At 38.7% G+C, this 19,043-nt stretch overlaps 1 protein-coding gene across 4 annotated transcripts in view; it reads left to right on the top strand.

Annotated features, from left to right (window-relative positions):
- The first annotated feature begins 335 nt into the window (after positions 1-335).
- Tinc (transmembrane protein tincar) overlaps positions 336-19,043 on the top strand; it is a 99,646-nt gene continuing 80,938 nt past the window's right edge. For 3 of the 4 annotated variants that reach the window (XM_071717013.1, XM_071717010.1, XM_071717012.1), the window contains exon 1: positions 354-386. The gene's annotated coding sequence lies outside the window, so the exon portion shown is untranslated. Of the gene's footprint in view, positions 387-19,043 lie in introns of all 4 variants that reach the window. The other variant, XM_071717011.1, reaches the window with a different exon arrangement.

Here is a 19,043-nt window from a genome sequence, read left to right as displayed (position 1 = left end):
TCTTTTTTTCCTTCTTTGTCGCGCGCGCACAAATATTTCCAAATAAGATGGGATTTGTCCTTCTCTGAGGCTTTGGGGCTTTCAACATATCCAGCATTTCGAGAGCTTCGACGAGAATTTCTCGACTGAATCGTATTCGTCTTCTTCAAACGATAAATGCTGGGTACATCGGAGACGGGGATCCTCAATGCCTTGTACGTGCGCCAGGGGAGGGTTGGCGGAGGTTTCAAGTTTCGAACACTCGTGAGTTGGAACGAATGTTTCCCTCATGGAAGATTAACGATTGGTGGGGAGAGACCGCTACTTCTCTTTCCTTACGGCTCTAAAAGTTCTCTCCTTTTGTGTTTCAGAATTTACGCTCGATCCTCCTGGAGCTCGACACATCGGTAAGTCGTGCAATTTTAACGACTTCCTTTCTTAGGCGACGTTATTCTGTCAACGACACAGCAGCCCGTAGCATTACAAAATTGGACGTTCTAGCATGTGATGCACGATGGAATAGTTAAAGACATAAAAGATGTATGATCCATTATTTCAAGAGCCCACTCATATTATAATGGATTAGGTATTGGAAAGTTACAAATGCGAATAATATTTTGTGCTCTTATCTAACATAAATATTGAATGATGTGTTTGTTGAAGAAAGAAAACTTAAGTTCCATTTAACAAAATACTAAATATTTTACACACACACAAAAACACACACACACACACACACACACACACACACATATATATACATATATATATATATATATTTTTCTTCCTTTTAACGAGAACGTATATCGATAGAAAATGTATTGCACGAAAAACCGTATGATCGAGTACGAGTTCTCCGAACTCGCGGAGAAACGCCAATTTCACCGTACACGTGATTGCATATTGTTCGCGTTATTAGCAGCCGGAAGGCTTACCTCGGGTTCGATGACTGATCGATGCGTATCGATTAGCGTCGGCGCTCTCAGATCGCTTTTTACCGTCGATTTGAAATTTAAATCAACCGAGGGCAACATATGATGCACATTGACACACGGGCGTACAAACACATCTGACCGGTGCGCTTGCGTCGCGTCATCCCGAATTCCGGCCGGATCGATCGAAAGTTCATACATCGATCCAGGATATTATCATGGTCGCGATGTCGACTCGCTATATTTGAACGCAGCGGTAAATTTTCAGTTCGCTGCGAGCTGAGAGGCAACGAATTCTCCAGCATTCGTCGCGATTCCTCCCGATTACGAACGGCCAGCGGTGGTTTCAGTGTCAATGCCTTATATCATCGTGAAATATCCGCGTAGAATGATAACATGAATTTTGCTTTATTCGATAATCCGGTTGAATAATATAAATTGTGTGAATTGCATTAATATTTAATAATTAATATTATATCATCGGAAATGAGATTGAAGAGATTCTCTCATTTTCTCAATTATCGAAGAAGCTCTAGAATGATAAAGCTCAGTACAATATAATAGCTAATGCAATAAATGGTTAAAAAATATGTGGGAAACAAATAAGTTGTACAAGATTTTTCTCAATTTTTTAAAAATTTTATTGTTTATCATACAACTTCAAAGCTTATTTTGTTAAGAATGATATTTTTTATTTATTTAAATGTTAAAATTCTTATTTTATTATTTAAAAAACAATGCTTTGACATTTTTATTAAAAAGAAATTGCTTACATCCTAGTTAAAGAATTACGCCATATGTAAGAGCATGGATGCATATGTCAGAAACTATCCCGTGTATTTTATATATATTTCTTTTTAATAAGAAACACGAATAGCGCATTTTTACCGCGTTGACATGTAGTTTAATTAGAAAATCTTATTTTTAGTCACATATGGAAACAATTTAACTTGCACTACGCAATCTCTTTCTTTTTCTCTCTTTTTTTCTTTTTTTTCGTTATTCGTAAATGTACATTCCCGTGTGCCGATGGCAATGTACGCCGTGTTAGTCAGGACTACGGATGTGCTTTTCCGACTACGTGATGTCCGAACATCCGACATCTACGACATACTGCCAACACGTTGCTACCAGGACGGACGCGACAGCTAACCGCGGAATTATTATTGCGAGCGAGTATAACGCCTGCCAAGCTTCGAAACCCGAGTGGTAAACGGGTATAGGCATTATAACCGATCTGCCCGTAGTCATGGCAGCTTCGCCGCTCGGTTCGATACCGAGCAAGATTACTCGCGCGATAGGAAAGCATACTTCATCGAAGATGAACGGCTCACGCAGCTACACCGACAAGCATATATACTGCTATATGTATATTATAGCATATAATATTTCGTCCATGCAATACAGCATAGCTCGTGGCAGTCATCGTAAATACACTAGTACGCAAGACAATCATTAGAAAATGTTTAACTTGTAACCTGAGGGAATAAAAATTATTATTTAAAGATAGAGAATGTTGAATCGTGCCGTTTTTTAATTAGTGAAAGCAGCAAATTATTTGCATATTAAACTTTAGGAGAAGGGCAATAAAATAGATAACATAAACAAATTCACTCTTTTTTCAGTTAATTTTATTTGAATCAATTTAATTTGAAATAATCGCGCAAAAGCTTTTATTCATGTGCCTATAGCGTAATTTAAAATAATATTTTATAATAACATGAAGAAGGGGGGATAAAAATATTTCAACTGCAGAAGATTAACTGGAGCTCAACGGTCGATTTGATTTCTGGCGTTGTGTGGTATAATTCCGCGGCTTGCATCGGTCCAGATGAACGAAGTTATCAGATAGGTTGGTTATATGGGGGGTTGAGGTGGGAATGTCCCGATATTTGCGGAAAGCTGGCAAAGTTTCCCTCGCAGTAGTAATATAGCGTCTGCGAAAATCGATATTCGATAATCACGAAATTCCAGAGAGGCTTGCGGCATCGCCTTTTCTTGCGAGTCTTGATGCCGCAAGATATTAAAAGGCTCAAAAAAGAACGGAACCGTTCGCAAAATTGAAGAGCTTGGCGCGGTTTAATGTTAAACGCACGATTTGATATGGCTTAGGAGTGTTATTAAAATATATAACCGCATTTTCTTGTATTATCCCCTTTTCAGCGTGGTGATTTATTATTTTATATTTTGAAATTGATTGATCTTATTTGATATCAAAATTTATAAGTTGAGAGAGAGAGAGAGAGAAAGAGAGAGAGAGTCTTCCTTATTCTTGATTGTAAATAACTTATAATGTCATGGTTAATAAGAAAAGAAAGTGTTATATCTTTTACACATAAGATTCAATTATATATGATATCATATTTTGTACATTCTTTATAAAGGAACTATTATTTTAAAATTTTATTTTAAAAAATATTTTTAAACTAAGCACATTGATATATACAAAAATATATGTAACTAAAAGCGATGAAAGCATTTTTTACAATCTTTCACTAATTTCTTTTCTGGTTGCAAAAAATTTATTAAAACTGTTAATTTAATATAGAATTGTATACGACATACACTTCCGTATATTTTGGAAAAACATATCGACGTTAATTGCGACGAGCATGCACCTGGTAATTATTTATTTTAATCACATTACTATTCGTTTATATGTCGTTTAATTTTCTCTTTACTAAATCTCACTGGTGTCCTGTAATGAGAAGTTGCGGCATTTACTTAACAAATACGTGCGTTTAATTACATATATATAGAAGTGGTTTGCTGGAATAATATTTCTCTATGACAGTAGTACCTGAGCTCAATGTTTACATAATGGTACTTTACTCGGTAGAATGGTTTACGTAGGTACTCTTTCCTAAAATGGATGAATGTTTTTTTACCTACGGATTCTTTAAAATACATACAAAACTTTATTTTTCTTTTCACGAAACTATTAAAGTAAATAGTAAAGTAAATGAAAATATGTAGACTGGAACGCCGGGATAATTAATCGTTCTCGTAATTTTCATTAAAGAATTAGTTAATAAAGAAACGAGGATTTGCAATAGAGTAAAGTTATTTACCAATTGTAATGAAAATATGTTACTTAATGTTATTAACATTGGATGCTAAAAAATTTTGATATAACATTGAGAGACAGATTTCATAAGATACTTAATTTTTTTCATTATTTTTTTATTATATTATTGTCAATATTTAAAAGATTTTGTAGCGTCGCTATCAACTTATAACGATTATTTTTCTAAATTTTTTTTATTACTATATGCTATTTGTCGAAGAAAAGCGCTTTTCTTCTCACAAATCTTTCAGCGTATCGACAGGCAAGCAGTAGATTTATGTACTTCTGACTTATTTCTACTAAAAATTTTATAGAAACACAGCTTGCGGTTTTCATTCTCGCGCAAATGCAAACGTAAGCTGTGCTGCGTTAGTTTAGTATACTTACATATCGAAGTAATAAGGTCGTTGCTACGCGTGTTTTATCGTTCCTCTGTGCGTTATTTCTGTTTCGTCGCACAAACGGAAGCACGCTTGGTTAAGACGACTCACTTTGTTTTTCTGTACTCGAACGAAACAGCAGAAGCTGAGCATGTACCATATCGGTTTCTCAAGAAAGGAAAATTTTGATTGAATGCTACTTGTGAGATCATCTCTTTTTTTTTAGAATTATTCAAGCAATCAAAATAAAAAGCTTCAGTTTTTATCGGTTTTTTTTTATAGTCGGATAAGAAATATATTTATTTATAATATCACACGTGCAACACAAATCTCTTGTTTATCTTACAAAAACAAGATACACGCTGCTATTGACATAATTAAAAATGGCAATCAAGAGTAAGTGATATGATGGACTTTTTTTATAAACGAATTCCTTTTTCTTCACTCTTTCGTTCTCTGCTTTTAACATTGAAGATATCCCGATCTGTATTGCATGCAAGATATTTCTAATAAAAAATACTATTTAAAGAAATATAATTTTTCAGCTTATATGATATTTGTCTGATTAAAAAGAAAAATAAATCTTTGCTTTATACAACAGCGAGATTTAGAAAATAGTTTGCATACACATACAATTTATTTCAATGTACACGCCGTTTGTCAAGCGCAGGGCATCCAGATGGTATGGCATCTATTTCTTGCCGTGGCGACTTAGTGCCTGGGTAACTACCAGCGCGCATCCAGCTGTGATCTTGCTGCGGAGATCCTGCAAGTTTGTCGCTTCGGTGTTGTAGATGGCATCTCACCATTCGACTTGGTGTTACAACGGCGAACTCGGATCTTTACACAAGTACACGCGACCATTGAGTCGAGCCGTACAGAATTATGCTTTTGACAGTGCTCATCGGCAGCTTTAATCTTCACCAACGATCTCTCTAGCCCTATCTCCGCTTCATAATCTATGCCTGTCAGTATTGAAATAGCTCTTACGGAAACAGACAAGATTAAATTCAGATCCCCTTCTTCGCGCTGCCACAAAACTAATTGCATTCATAAAGGTATTAATATCCCCGGTTGAATAGTACCAAAAGGGGAAGGAAGCTCGGGTTTCCGAACGGATTATTGGGGTAGCTGGATTTCTGATGCAGTTAACTCAGACGCCGAAGCGTGTCTTTGGCTTGATTTCCGTGCCTCGGGTTTTCAGGTGCCTCGGGAACGAAATAAGGAAAGGGAGACGTTCGCTGTATGCGCTTCATTATCGCGGTATTAAGATCAAGGAATTCGAGTTTCTTTGGAAAACCAGATGATAGACTTAGCATTTTAATCAGTCTTGTACGTATCACTTCTTATATTTATCCATAAACAGGATTTGAACTTAATCACATCAGCCAAATATTCATAATCCGACATCATCGCTGATGTATGTTTCCGGTAGCGGTATTTACAATGATCATGCAGGTTGATAACCATAGCTGCGTCCATATATTGCCAGATATTTACATAGTAAACACGAGGAGGTGAAGAAAGTGTGGAAATGTGGCGTGATAGGCGACGAGCGATCAACACTGCGTTGCGTGCGCTGGAATTTCGTCGGTGCGTGTGGAAATTACACTGTCGCACGCCAAGTGACCCATTCTATCGATTTTCTCGGTGGTTAGCGTGTGTGTCAGAAACTTTGACCGCAAGTTATACTTGGCAGGACCCGGCAGCGGGTCTCGCATAACAAAGCGAATTTTTGACGAGCAGGATAACGGAATAGAATACAACAAGCTTTTCCTTCAGAATACATAAAAAATGAACGTGCTAGGGTAGAAAAAATAAGTTCAATGCTGGATGCAAATGCATTGCCACATATTGTTGTCATTAGTTGCTTTTATATACACGTTAATGAATGTGCATTACATATTCGTTTTGCTAAATCCATCAAGATAATTTTTTACATTAAATTAAATCTCTGATACCATTAGTATATACGATCACAACGTATTTATTTATATCAAGCATTAGATTTCGCGATAAGAATTTAATAAATTGTACAGCAAATAAATATGTAAAAATATGGAAAGATTAGCATAAAAAAAAATTGAAGATTATTACGTAAAATCTTGAAATGTGTTATTATCTGAAAAAATAAGACAATAAAAGAGATTTGATACAGGATTGAGTTTATTTTTCAATATAATATAATGCTTAAAATTAAAATAAGAAATAATGAGTATTTATTCATGGATTATACCTTGTTCGTATAACGCTATAAATAATTATAACCGAGAGAAACCTTTCAAAGCAATTATCTCATGCTTAAATTGTTAATTCCCCTAGCTGTTCCATTTAATTATTATTTGAAAAAAAAATTTTTACGCATTATGGGAGTTCTCTTAAAATATCATTTTTACGCACGAATTGTTTTTTTCGCGCCAAGTGTTCGCGATTTTCCTCGGATAGAAAACGAATCCGCAGGTATCGAAAATCAATGCGTACATTCAGTGCACTCTGCGCTACTCCCTCTGGACCGCACACACGACTCTGCACACGCACGTGTGCAACGTGACGTGGCAAGAGAATCAGTCGAAGGATATCGTTTCAAGAGGCTAAAGGCGCGACTACAAAGCGATCTCGCGCGCGCAATTTGCATAATGCGAGCATTACGACGAAGTAATCGGAATTGGAAGTGATAACGCAATGAGACTTCGCGCGCGCGATGAGTGTTTTTTTATCGCTACTCAGGTACGGAAACGCTTCCTCGATAATTGATCCGAACGAGTCAATATCCCATCGGGATTTCATCGGTGTCGTCACCATTTCTGTTAGCAGCGTCGTTCTGCGACGAAATCTAGTCGTTTGCTCGGGAGACATTTCAAGACTAGAACCACGTAAGACTAACGCGAATCTTACTTTAAAATCGTTATTGATGATTAGTTTTGAACGATTGTGTAAGCTTTTAACGAGTTAACATAAACAATATTATAATTTTTGTTTTAAAACATGACCATCTTAGAATATAATATTCCGTGTGATTTAATATTTCAATGAAAGAAGATTAATTAGACGGTATTACTTTTTTTAAATTAAAAATGTTTTGTCGTACGGTTTTCAGAAGGGGTTATTTTATTTCACGGTCTTTTAAGAAACGCTGCAGACTCGCGACTGCGCAGGAATGTACGTTATACGAATCTCCATTGCCGTGAAAACTTACTTCGTATGAAGAAAACTCTTGGAATGCACGCAATATTATACACCAGACTAGACAAGTAGCCGAGTATCTACTACTGGGTACATGTCTTATCTCCTCCTATTAGTCTCTTGACGTCGCTCTCCCCTTCTGACACATCCAAATTCCCAATAGATAATTATTGCATCCCCCCGTCAGTCACTTTGCTGGATGAAACTGACGGGGAATCTGACATCGGCTACGCGTGCTTGTTAGCCGTGGCGCTGTCGGATCTTTGTAGGCGAGTTTCTTGAAATTACATTTCCGAGAATATTTCTTCTTCCTTAATATGTCATGTCACTGAGATGCCTCAATGTCGTTACTGATTTGATAACTTGACCCGCAGGCATGAGTTCTTGATATTTTGCGCCGATAAATTTAGATCGAGTATTCATACGAGAGAAATACTGTTCTATAAATAATTATATTTGAATCCTTTAAAATGATAATATGAATAAATTAGTTACAATAATGTTGCTGTAACTTACTTAATCGTATTTTATATCTGCTCTTCTATCGATTGGTCATGGTTGTCCTAAATACATATACTAACGCGAAAGTTTATTTAAATATTAAAAGATGATTAAATATACAAGGAGCGTGTAAGTATTATTAAGCAGAATAGAGGAAGGTATATTTCAATGCTATCACTGCACGATCAAATTATCTAGAATACTCTAGCGCGTCTTTGAGATACATATTCGCAAATGTTCAGATTTAGAATAATCGAGGTATCGGATCGCCGGCTATGCGAAATCAAAAGGACGATGCGCCGTCGGTTGCGCTATCCGAAGCCGTTCACCTATCGAATATCGTTTGATCTTGGGGTAAGTGCCCGCGGCGTCGCGCAGGGCGATATTTGCGCGTATATTCGGTGGGCGCGGCGTAAACCCTGCGAAACGAGGGCTTTGTATATTAGGCTCGCGCCGGTAATTATACCCCTGCAGAATCTACGCTGACAATGTGGCAGTGGCGCGCCGTTGAGTGTCTGCATAGGGAGAGGGGGGGGGGATGAGGGTGTATCGGGCCATCTAATGGAATGCCGCCTAGTCTTTGGTCGGCTGGCTAGAGCATTGACGCGCTACCCTCGGACCCGACACCGCGCGGAATATCAAAATCAATTACTGGATTATTCTGCAAACCTATTAACAAACCTTGTCCCGGCGAGCGATTAAATCGTCAATGTTCGCCGTAGCCCCGACCAGTTGAATCCGTTGATTTTGGAGCAACGCGCGCGCGTCTCTCACCCGTTCGCTGTATCGAAAAATTAAAAATGTATCGGTTTTTTCAGTTTGCACCAGCCTTTTAATTAACCGTCGACATTCACCGCAGTTTTGCTGATCCGAGAGAGAGAGAGAGAGAGAATAAAAAGCGGATCTGTTGTAATTAAGGTATCCAACGTAAGTTGACGGCACGTGGATGAGAATCAGTGATTAGCGCGTGTACCGCCAAACGGCCGGCGCGACAATACCGTGCCATAAATCTGATTAATCCCACGTCTCAGTCGCCCGCCAGTTTTTCTTGCGTAATTACGAGATTCCTATCCGGTCATTGGGGCGTGACGGTGATGTCAGTTGGAAGCATCGCGGCGAATTCGACGAGAAGGTGTACTTTCGTGCATCGTATCTTGATGTCGATCTAATCTCGTTTGTGGATTATGAGGATTATACTAGAGGCCCTCTGTGGAGTGTGGAAGGGATGATTCGCCACGCACGAGATAAGTGACCAAGCGGTTTTATCGGCATCACCTTAATCGTCGCGCAGGAGCCAGTCATGTTCTTTGTTAGATCCAACGATCGCGATGCGATGGTCTCAAATCTTTTTTTTTCCGCTGCGCGCACGTCCGTTTTTTTTTGCCAAAAAGATGGAAGGCGATAGACACGGTCTGCACACGACTGAAAATAATTATTCGCTTGAGATTATTAGTTGAACGTTAGCTTGAGTATCGGAATGGTACGAGGATCGGTTAAATGTACAGGATTGTCTTTTCAAAAATATATTTTACAAGCAATGTATTTTTTTCTTAAAAAACGAAACATAATTTTAACGTTGCAAATTTTTCAAGTGGGACGTTCGACGACCGTCGGCTGTGCGAATCCATACCATTTGCGATTACAGATTGCACACTGGTAGCTCAGTTGCCGGGGAACCGTTATCGGCTTATAAGAGGATGAATGTCGAATCCTCTGGATGGAGATGGCCGTATCCTACAGGCTGGTGTAGATCCGCGCCGTTTAGTGGTGTGCGCCATTGGGTATTGATTGAACGCGAGGTAAGGCGGGCAGTTTGGAAACTGTCGGTAGGGTTGTGGCGAAAGGGTGCGAAGGAAGGGGGTGAAAATGACTACTACCACTTTGGCCGAAGCCCATCCGGTATTATCATTTACCAGCAAGGAGCACGGAATATACTTAAACTATCTAGTCTAGAGTGATGTATATATTCCCTCCAAGATGATATGCAGTCTTCATCCTTGATATATTCTGTCTGTGAATCATTCGGAATTTGTTATTAGTCATCTAATGGTAAATCTTTCCGATTGTTGCGAAACAATATATTATTACAGTTAATACATAAAGTTAATATTGTACTTAACAATATTTTTAATAACATATTTAGGTAGTTTTCTGTCATAAAAATGCGATAAAAATCGCTTAAAAATTCAAGTCATTGATGTTGTCAAATATAGTCAAATCAATGTTTCAAAACATTGAATAAATGGGTTGAAGAAAATATGCTAAACCAGCGGTTCTAAGCGTTTAATATCGTAGGAGCTATAACCCAGTCTTTGTCACCTGTAATTTGCATTGAAACACCTGCTTGCCTGATTACAGCCTTTTACGACGTATGCTGATTGATCCACGCAATGTCGGAAACACGGATTATCTTGCCAAGGATTTTTCGAGATAAGCACTTTTTTTCAAAATTGCTCCGTACACGCTCTCGTCACACACGAGTGTGCATATATTTTCAAGATTTTACGATCGAAAGGGGAATATCTAAAGAGAATCTATGATATATTCAAAGAGTAGCTTTAAATGCATTGCCCGTTTTTCTTTTCACGACGTTCAAAGGACAACGAATCGTCCACACAAATCACTCTTTTCGTTCGCGCGTAAAAATAGAACGAGTAAACCTACGGCTACGTTTCGCTGTCCAGCGAAAGCCTGGTTAGTACAGTTCGCGCGGAGCGCGCGGGAAAGAAGAAATCGTTTAAAGCTCGAGGCCGTGGCGCAACACGGGCGCGTCAGAGCGAAATCCGCTTATTCATATCGCGGTGTTGCGCTTAAACGCGCGGCTCGCTCGGAAAAGCACGCGTCGAATGCATTAAGCTGCGTGCTGCTCCGGTACGCCGTGAAAAACCGCCGCGGCCGCGGCGCGGGCGTCCCCGCGGTGCGTAAAACATAAGTGCGATAACGGCGAGAGCTCTAAATTAACGAGCGGCTCCGTCGCATTGCGACGTAAAATTTCGGTACGCACATATGAAAATATAGTCGCGCGTTATATAGCGTCACGTAAAGCACACAAGATCACGATGCTCTCTACGTATATACTGACAACATATGTAAATGAAAATTGCACGCGATAATGTGCGAAGATATTTTTTCTACTTTCTATCTCTTCTTTTTGCTTCTTTTGCCTTCAATTTTTTGCAGAATTCCATGACAAATTCTTTTTGCAATCGACCTGTACACATGAAGTTGATCAAATTGAAATATATTTGATCACATTGCTACATGTTCCTTTGTCAAGGATCTTCTCTCGTTTTCGTTCGAATCATTTTTAGTGGAATTCTTCGGGCAAGCGGGTGATTTATCAGAGCTTGATTGCGAGGCGGATTTTGGTCAGTCAATGAAACCAAACTGTCTGGTCGCCCTTAATCCCGGAACTGGCTCGCTGGAAAGGTATATACGCATCTGCGTTTATATTCATTAAAGCGGTACCCATTTCAAACCGTCTGGAAGACCGCAAAGTTACCCGAGAACGGTTGGTTGCTGCTTAATTCCAGAAAATGGCCTCTCATTCTCGACTTGAAAATCTCCAATCCAATACGACTGGACCATAAATACGTGACTGCTAAATTCACGGGCTAAGGTAGCGGCGAACACGCCCCGAGGAGCAACCTTACTTACTCCTACTCTACATTACGCTCCTAGTCACGTTCGAAATATTTACGTGGAAAAATTCGACGCGGTACATTTTCCAGAATATGGCATTGTCTCCCACCTAGTTTAAGTCTCTAATATTTTGCATAAAAACTTAAGAAAAGCTATTTTGTTCGTAAATTTTATCTTTTTCAAAAAGAATTATTGTACATACAGTACATAAATGCAATCGTGATCTCCACATGCAAAATATTATACGGCAAAATAGGATTGTCAAATATTTTCTTCAGTTTTCATCGTTCTTCGCGAATTTCAAATCCGGAAAATTCGTATTCATCTGAATGAAAATAATGGAAACACGCACTGCAATATCTGGATGAAAACTCATTGAAGCATTTCGACATAGTATCTGCGGTTCCTGTACCTGAAATCCACATATGGGGGAACGACTTTAATACGATCCCATATTCCCGGTGATTAAGCAGAAATACTGAGATTACCGTATTTCCGTAAAGCTTGTCGTTGGTTCCCATAACGCGGTGACTGTACACCTGCAGCCAACATTGACTGCAATTGCTCAAACGCGGCAAGAGTGATTGGGCAATACACCTATTATACTAAAGTTATAATTGGTTGTTAGTTATCGTAGCTTACGTTGGTGCTTTGGTACCTTCTGACCTTCTGAGTATGGGCAACGGAATTAATTGGCCGATAACTTAATAGGATGTTGCGCAAACAGTTTTGTAGACATTAAACAAGATTTAGAGGATATGTACGTAAATTTCCGGTTTCTCTATAAATCATTTTTGTATAGCATATGTTATTTTAATGTTTAAAAAATTTTGCTCACTGATAATACTATAGTGCTTTTATTTAAAAAAGAAAATGTCGTGATAATAGAATTGATTAAATATTATTTCCATGAAATTTATGAAATTTCATAAAATTGCATCCGATGAAACCGGCATTCTGGATTATACTATAATGATAAAACGGCACGGTGTTTCGTAAAATAATAATGAAACGCTCTTTTCCGCAAACCGGATTTAATTTCTGCAACTTGATGCAGACAACGCGACTGGTTTAAATCAAAAGAAGACGTAATCCGCGTTACGTGCGCTTTCATTGCCGACTGCACTGTGCATGGAGGCCGAAATTTCTAGTATATCGTCGTAATTAAGCTTTAACAACGCGCATTGTTAAAAAATGATTGAAATTTTTCTCTTATTTCGATGTTCCCGCATTTTATGCCGGTGTATCGCGAAGTTATGAACAGCCGCATATAATTCAACGGAGCGTGAAAAACGTTGTGCGATCAATCCCTCTTTTGTAATCACCAAATATCCTCGATAACACATCTTTCCACTCTCCACGTATAGCGTCGAAATAACATCGCGACCCGCGATTATATATACGAGACCCGAAGCACTTGGGGCTTGTAGCGGCCTGGAAGATACGGCAGCGCATATCGAATCTATCCCTAGAAACGCCCGCAGGACGGAATTGGGGGAAGTTTAAGGGATGACTCACCGCGCACCCTCTCCCAGCTGACACAAAACTTTGCCGTTCTTTCTTCTTTATAAGTGTATATATGAATTTTTTTCTTGGCAATATACAAAACGACGTACAAGAGTCGCTTTCGTGAAGCACTAGAAGTCTAATTTAAAGAATGGCAGTTACAAATCGACGTTGACGAATAACATTCCGGGATTCCGAATTACAAAGAGATTGAAAATTAAATTCTCGTTTCTTCGGACCGATAATTGACTCATCGAAGAAATCAATGTCTCTTGGAATAGCACGTGCGTTTAAAAGTGGAGAGCATTTCCATATTTAGCCGATGCGGAAGATACTCGTCCCACTCCTTTTTTTTTCGCTAGCGTATCCACGGTCTCTCCTACGCTTCACGGCATTCTCGCATCGATCGGCATCGCAGGGCGGAGCAGGAAACAGGCATTCCAACGGCTCCGTTGCAATGCCACGGAAACACGTGCGCGAAATGATTTTCGGTTAGCCAACATTATTCCATGGCCTTTCGTTGTATCGCTGTACGATAACCTTTTGTTCACTCTCGCTTTCATTGCAAGATAAAAACCCGTTATCTTGTTGCCTCTTTTATTCCTTTAGAAAAAAGGATATTGTTACTTGTCTTTTTGCAGAATATGTAACATGCTGCACATGTAATATTATTTCCACTTTATAGAAAAGAGCATTTTACTTTTATTTTACGAAACACACTATGCCGTTTTATTAAAATACAATAAAAGAAATAGCACGCCGGTTTTATCGGAACGAGTTTTATCAGGAGCAATTTTATGAAAATTTCATGAATTTTAAGGAAGTTTAATTTAATTAACTTTATTATCACGATGTTCTCTTTTCTTCGAATATTTGTACACGCATATTTGTAGAAGTTCAATTTTAATGATAAATTCTCGGACATATTTAATGTTGATCTTTCCTTAGCAAAAGAATTTCACGCAGAAGAAATTTTCCAGTTTTCACCCAGAAAAAAAAGAAGTGCCCAATCAACATGATATACTTGTATATTCGCAAGAATATATAATCTTGAAATGAGATTATATTGCGTTAAACGAAGAAAACTTGTTTGAATGCAGTCATTTATATAGTTAAACGAAGTTTTATATAGTGCAATCAAGAAAAGAAGAAGTTGAAGTAAGATAAAAAGTTGGAATTCTTATAGATTATATATTCTTGCATATATACAAGTACATCAATGTTGATTTGATACTTCTTTTCTTTCCGTGCAACATTATACATTTTTCTGGCTGAGCCTAAAATCAATGCTTAATTAGTGAAAGTTTGCTTGCAATTAACTGAATACGACTTTGTCTGTTTGCTATTAGCTCTCAATTCTTTAGAGTTTCAAACGTGTCCACATTTCGCGTATTGCGTATCTGCGAAGTTTCTTGCATCACGATTAAGTTGCCTCACTCATTAACGTTCGTACGCTCATCGACAGTGACACTTCCCTGTATTGACGAACGCACGAGCGACTGAATGAGGTCTTTAACCCGCCTGCATCAGCGATCATTGCTTTCCTCGGAATTATTAACTATACACGAAGCGTGCGTGCTCTCTGGAAAAACAGACTAAACAGAGACCGCTCACGGGGTGTTGACGTGACGAAACCGACGTACTGGTTTCGCCGAGGCACCAGCTCCGTTGAACCTGCCACTCTAAATATAATCCCGGTCGTAAGAACTGGTCGCCGCGCCGAACGAGTCCTCTTCTACTTGCTTGCTATTACACGCGCGAGTAATTACGATGTAGTAAAGGTATCGGTTCCGCAGGTGTAAAGCTGCGTGAGACCGTGGCGCCAGCACTCATTGAAATACAAGCACCGCGAAGTTTATAATGGCGACGAGACTATACTGTGTGCAAATGCATAGAATTCCAACCGCCACATCTCCTTAGTTTCTCAGTTAATAAGTATATTTCTTTTTATTTCTCTCCGAAAGTCGTTTATTTACATCGGTCTCGCGGCCGATTCTAAAATACATTTTCTCCATGGGATATTCACCTAATATTTATAGCCGAAGAAAATCACTTTTGATCAGAGGCACCCTGTACACGCGCGTATCGACAGAAATAACAGTTCCCGACACGCCTGCCAATAAGTCATCAGCTTCGGGGCGCGAAGACGAAATCTGTTTTGTAGCGGCGCGTACGAAAATGCACATTTGCAGCGCTGTCAATCAATCATAAAATTCCGTGCTCCGACCGTTCCCATTACGCGCCGGGCGACGAAACTTTTTCCTTCGGCGCGAGTACGCAAGATGATGACATTGCGAAAGTCTGACATCCATGATTCTACCGGTTTTATCAATGCGGAAAGTGTGCTCGCGGTTTATATCGTCATTATCAGACAAGTCGTTTAAATTCGTTTGCGCATGATCGACGATGTGAATCGTTGCGAAACGCGTTCGCCCGCCGTTTATATTTCTCGCGCTTTACGCGCGAAAAGTGTGATTGTGCCGCGTGTTTACGGGGCAAAAATTCTCTCTCGACCACGGACGAAACTTCGTGTGACGAGTTTGCTCCGCACAGCTTCGCTCATTATCCCAGGCAATTCGATGGAAAATCGATGTTCCTATGGAAAACGTGTTGCAACGTAGATACTGCCATTCGCCGGGTTTCATTGTTTAGCCGCTCAACCGCGGCGATCGATACGAAAAGTAGAACAAGTTCCACGAAGCCTCGCGCCGGTACCAGGAAGAGCTCCGTAATGCTCCTACTTTGCATTTCCAGAAAATCAATTCTGCACTTCCCCTTACAAGGTAGCGAAATGTCGCTTTAGCCTGCGAATAAAATGCGCCTCGGTTCGTACCTAGATGTTTGAACAACAGTTCGCATTAGAAATGTAAATAAAGGAGCGCTTGTTACACATGGTTTGACAGAAAGGTCAATGGCCGATGATGTGCAAATCAATATTTGGTAACTGACTCGTTACCGCTACCATTTCCATTTTTTATCGGATATTTGTTTTTAAAACGGTTCTCGAGCAAGATAAAATTAAAATACATATTCCTAGTCTTGATTCTTTAAATTAATAATAGAAATAAATATATATTTTAATGAGATCCTTATGTATAATTTTTACGATAAGTGGCTCCTTTAAAATGCTTATTGCATAAATTGGTTTTGTTTTTTTCGTGATTGATTGTTGTTCATTAACAGACGCCTTTTGTTTAGATTGATATACATATTCAACAATGCCAAATATCGAATGCTCCACGATACGTGACATCGATAACACGCAACATACCTTGCATGTTTCAAAATGTACATACGAATAACGGAATAATGGACGCTGCGCGACACGTTGTAAAAACCGATAAAACGAATCACTTTCGGCGATGTGTAAAAACAGGCAAATATGACCGACACGTTTCGAAACCATAACCATGCTAAAAAGTAACAAGACAGCCTTTTCGCATTTTCTGCACATATGTGCAAATATACTCTGCATATATACATACATATAGTTTCAAAATGCGTCGATTGCATTTGCTTATTTGTGTGAATTGGCGTTTAGAAAAGATATGTACGTATGTATCCTTTCTCTCAAAAAGCTTTTTCGAAATTTATTCAATACACTTAGCGGAACAAGCGTATCAAAAGATATGCGATTCAATATCGTTCGTGATCGCAACTCGATTGACTGTACGAAAATCCTTCGAGCATGTGTAAGAAGAAACAATCTCTTGGTGCATCCACTATTCCCAGAATATCGAGAGAGTCTGCACTTGATAAATGTATGTAGAAACGTGTAGAAACTTCTTGAAATTCAAAGAAGTCAATGTCACGCGCGTAAAAGGACTTGAATTAGCATCTAATGAAAGGTACATTAGGTACATTAGTAATAGACTAACGGAAACACAAATAGGAGATTGAAGCTAACATTTTGCACGCTTTTAACATCCCGTTATTGAATTTGCGAAAATATAATTGTGATTAAAATTTGCTGGAGCATAGATGAATCAGGTTACTCAATATTGCATAATGGTATGAAACAGACCATACATAACTTACACGAATGCATAAACGAAATTGCGTTATTCGTAATATCAACAATAATATCTAGTCAACTCATTTTCGGCATGAACGCGGTGTGATTAACATAATATAATTGCAATATTAATTATAATGAAATTAATCTTTAGCTGGCAGCATTTAAATCTCACCCGTCATTTTTGGAGTTGAGTTTATATTTAATTAAATATGAGAAACGCAATAAAATGTGTGAGATTGTGTAAAAAGTTAATGTAATTAATTCTTCTGAAAAAAAGAGAAAAATTGTTGGAAAATTTTTCTTTACCTGTATAAGGGAAAGAAGATATTATGTATATAAAACAGATTTGTTAATATTAAACTGGAAAAATATTTCTTACTAGCTTGATACCCGTGCTACGTAACACATTTATGGTAACACATTTTACCATTTTTCATCCCCTTAGGGGTCGAATTTCTAAAAATCTCTTCTTAGTGGATTACGTTATGAAAGAAATACTTTCCGAATTACATGTTTCTAGGTTTAGGAGTTTGAGCTGGGCGTTGATGAATCAGTCAGTCAGTCAGGACATTTGTTTTTATATGTACATATAGATTAGTTCGCGCGTATTACATTAATTTTAGAAAACCAAAAATTGTTTATACTTTTATTTTTTTTATATAACTGGTGTTATATCGTATAAATAATTTAAAAACAATACATTCTGCAATAAAATAAGCGTGAAGATTTTCTACCTTAGTTTGTAATAACACAATATTACACTACTGTTTGTAAATATGTGCACATGCAGGTCTAGGAAGATATCATTTCTATGCTGAAACTTTGAATATCAAAAGTTTCAGCAAGTTATTCGGTGTGGAAGTTGCTGGATCTTTCCTACCGATTCGACTACTGTCGAACTTCCATGTTGCCTACGTAAATGCGACCGCATGAGTCTATGCTGTACATTTCTTTTATTCTAATTACCAGTCAATTAATTCTAGTCGCAGTGTTTCACATAAACGTGCAAATTAAGAGACTTTCTTTTTCGATTCTTGATACCGCATAATTTTGCCAATAAAAAGTATAATTATTGGAAAATAAATTTAAAAATCGTGCGTCACGAATAAAGGAATAGAGAAAGAATTGCGTGTTGACACTTGAAACGCGCACGCAACCAGCCAGACATCATATAAAGGACGTTGCGCTATTTTCATTCATATTTCGTCTGTCAAATGGAAACTGGCGCACGTCGCGCGTCGGCTCGTCGATATTGCCTCCCTACCGCTTCAAGTACATTTTTCCCCGGATGTGTCTCGCTTTCTGGAGAGTCGGTCTCGCTGCGCGCGTTTACTTGACAATTCCATTACCGGGAGCTCTCTCCCATTGGCAGAAAGTGGAGGACGACGCGCGCGTGCTGCCGTTCGATTAATCGAAAATAGATCGGCTGCACTGAATGCTCCGGCGATCGAAAGCTATCGCCGACACACGGCTTCCAATTCGCGTTTCCCGAACGAAAGCTCGACGAGTCGCGGTCGAGTTTTTCCTGCGGTAACTCGTTTCCAGTGCGACGAGTGCGGATCGCTTCGATGAAGCCGCGCGAGAGTTGACGTACGTTCCCATTGCACTTGGACAGTTTTTCTCTCTCCATCATGACTGTTCTATTACGGAAGCAATGTTTAATGACGATCTATATGCAGACTATATGCCTGCAAGTTGCAGCTAATTATCTTCCACATCATTTCATGATTGTCTCAATAATCGATATTCCGTGATAGCCTCGTATATGCGACTGCAAGTGGAGTGAATGCAAAATTATATATACAGGATGTTCCATTTTAAACGATCACCCTTCC

The sequence above is a fragment of the Temnothorax nylanderi genome, unplaced genomic scaffold (genome assembly GCF_030848795.1).
Source record: "Temnothorax nylanderi isolate EJ_2023f unplaced genomic scaffold, tnyl_v1.0 TNYL_tig0200_pilon, whole genome shotgun sequence".
Lineage (NCBI taxonomy): Eukaryota > Metazoa > Arthropoda > Insecta > Hymenoptera > Formicidae > Temnothorax > Temnothorax nylanderi.
Note: the sequence above shows the minus strand (reverse complement) of the source record. Positions and strands in the feature narration are given on the sequence as shown.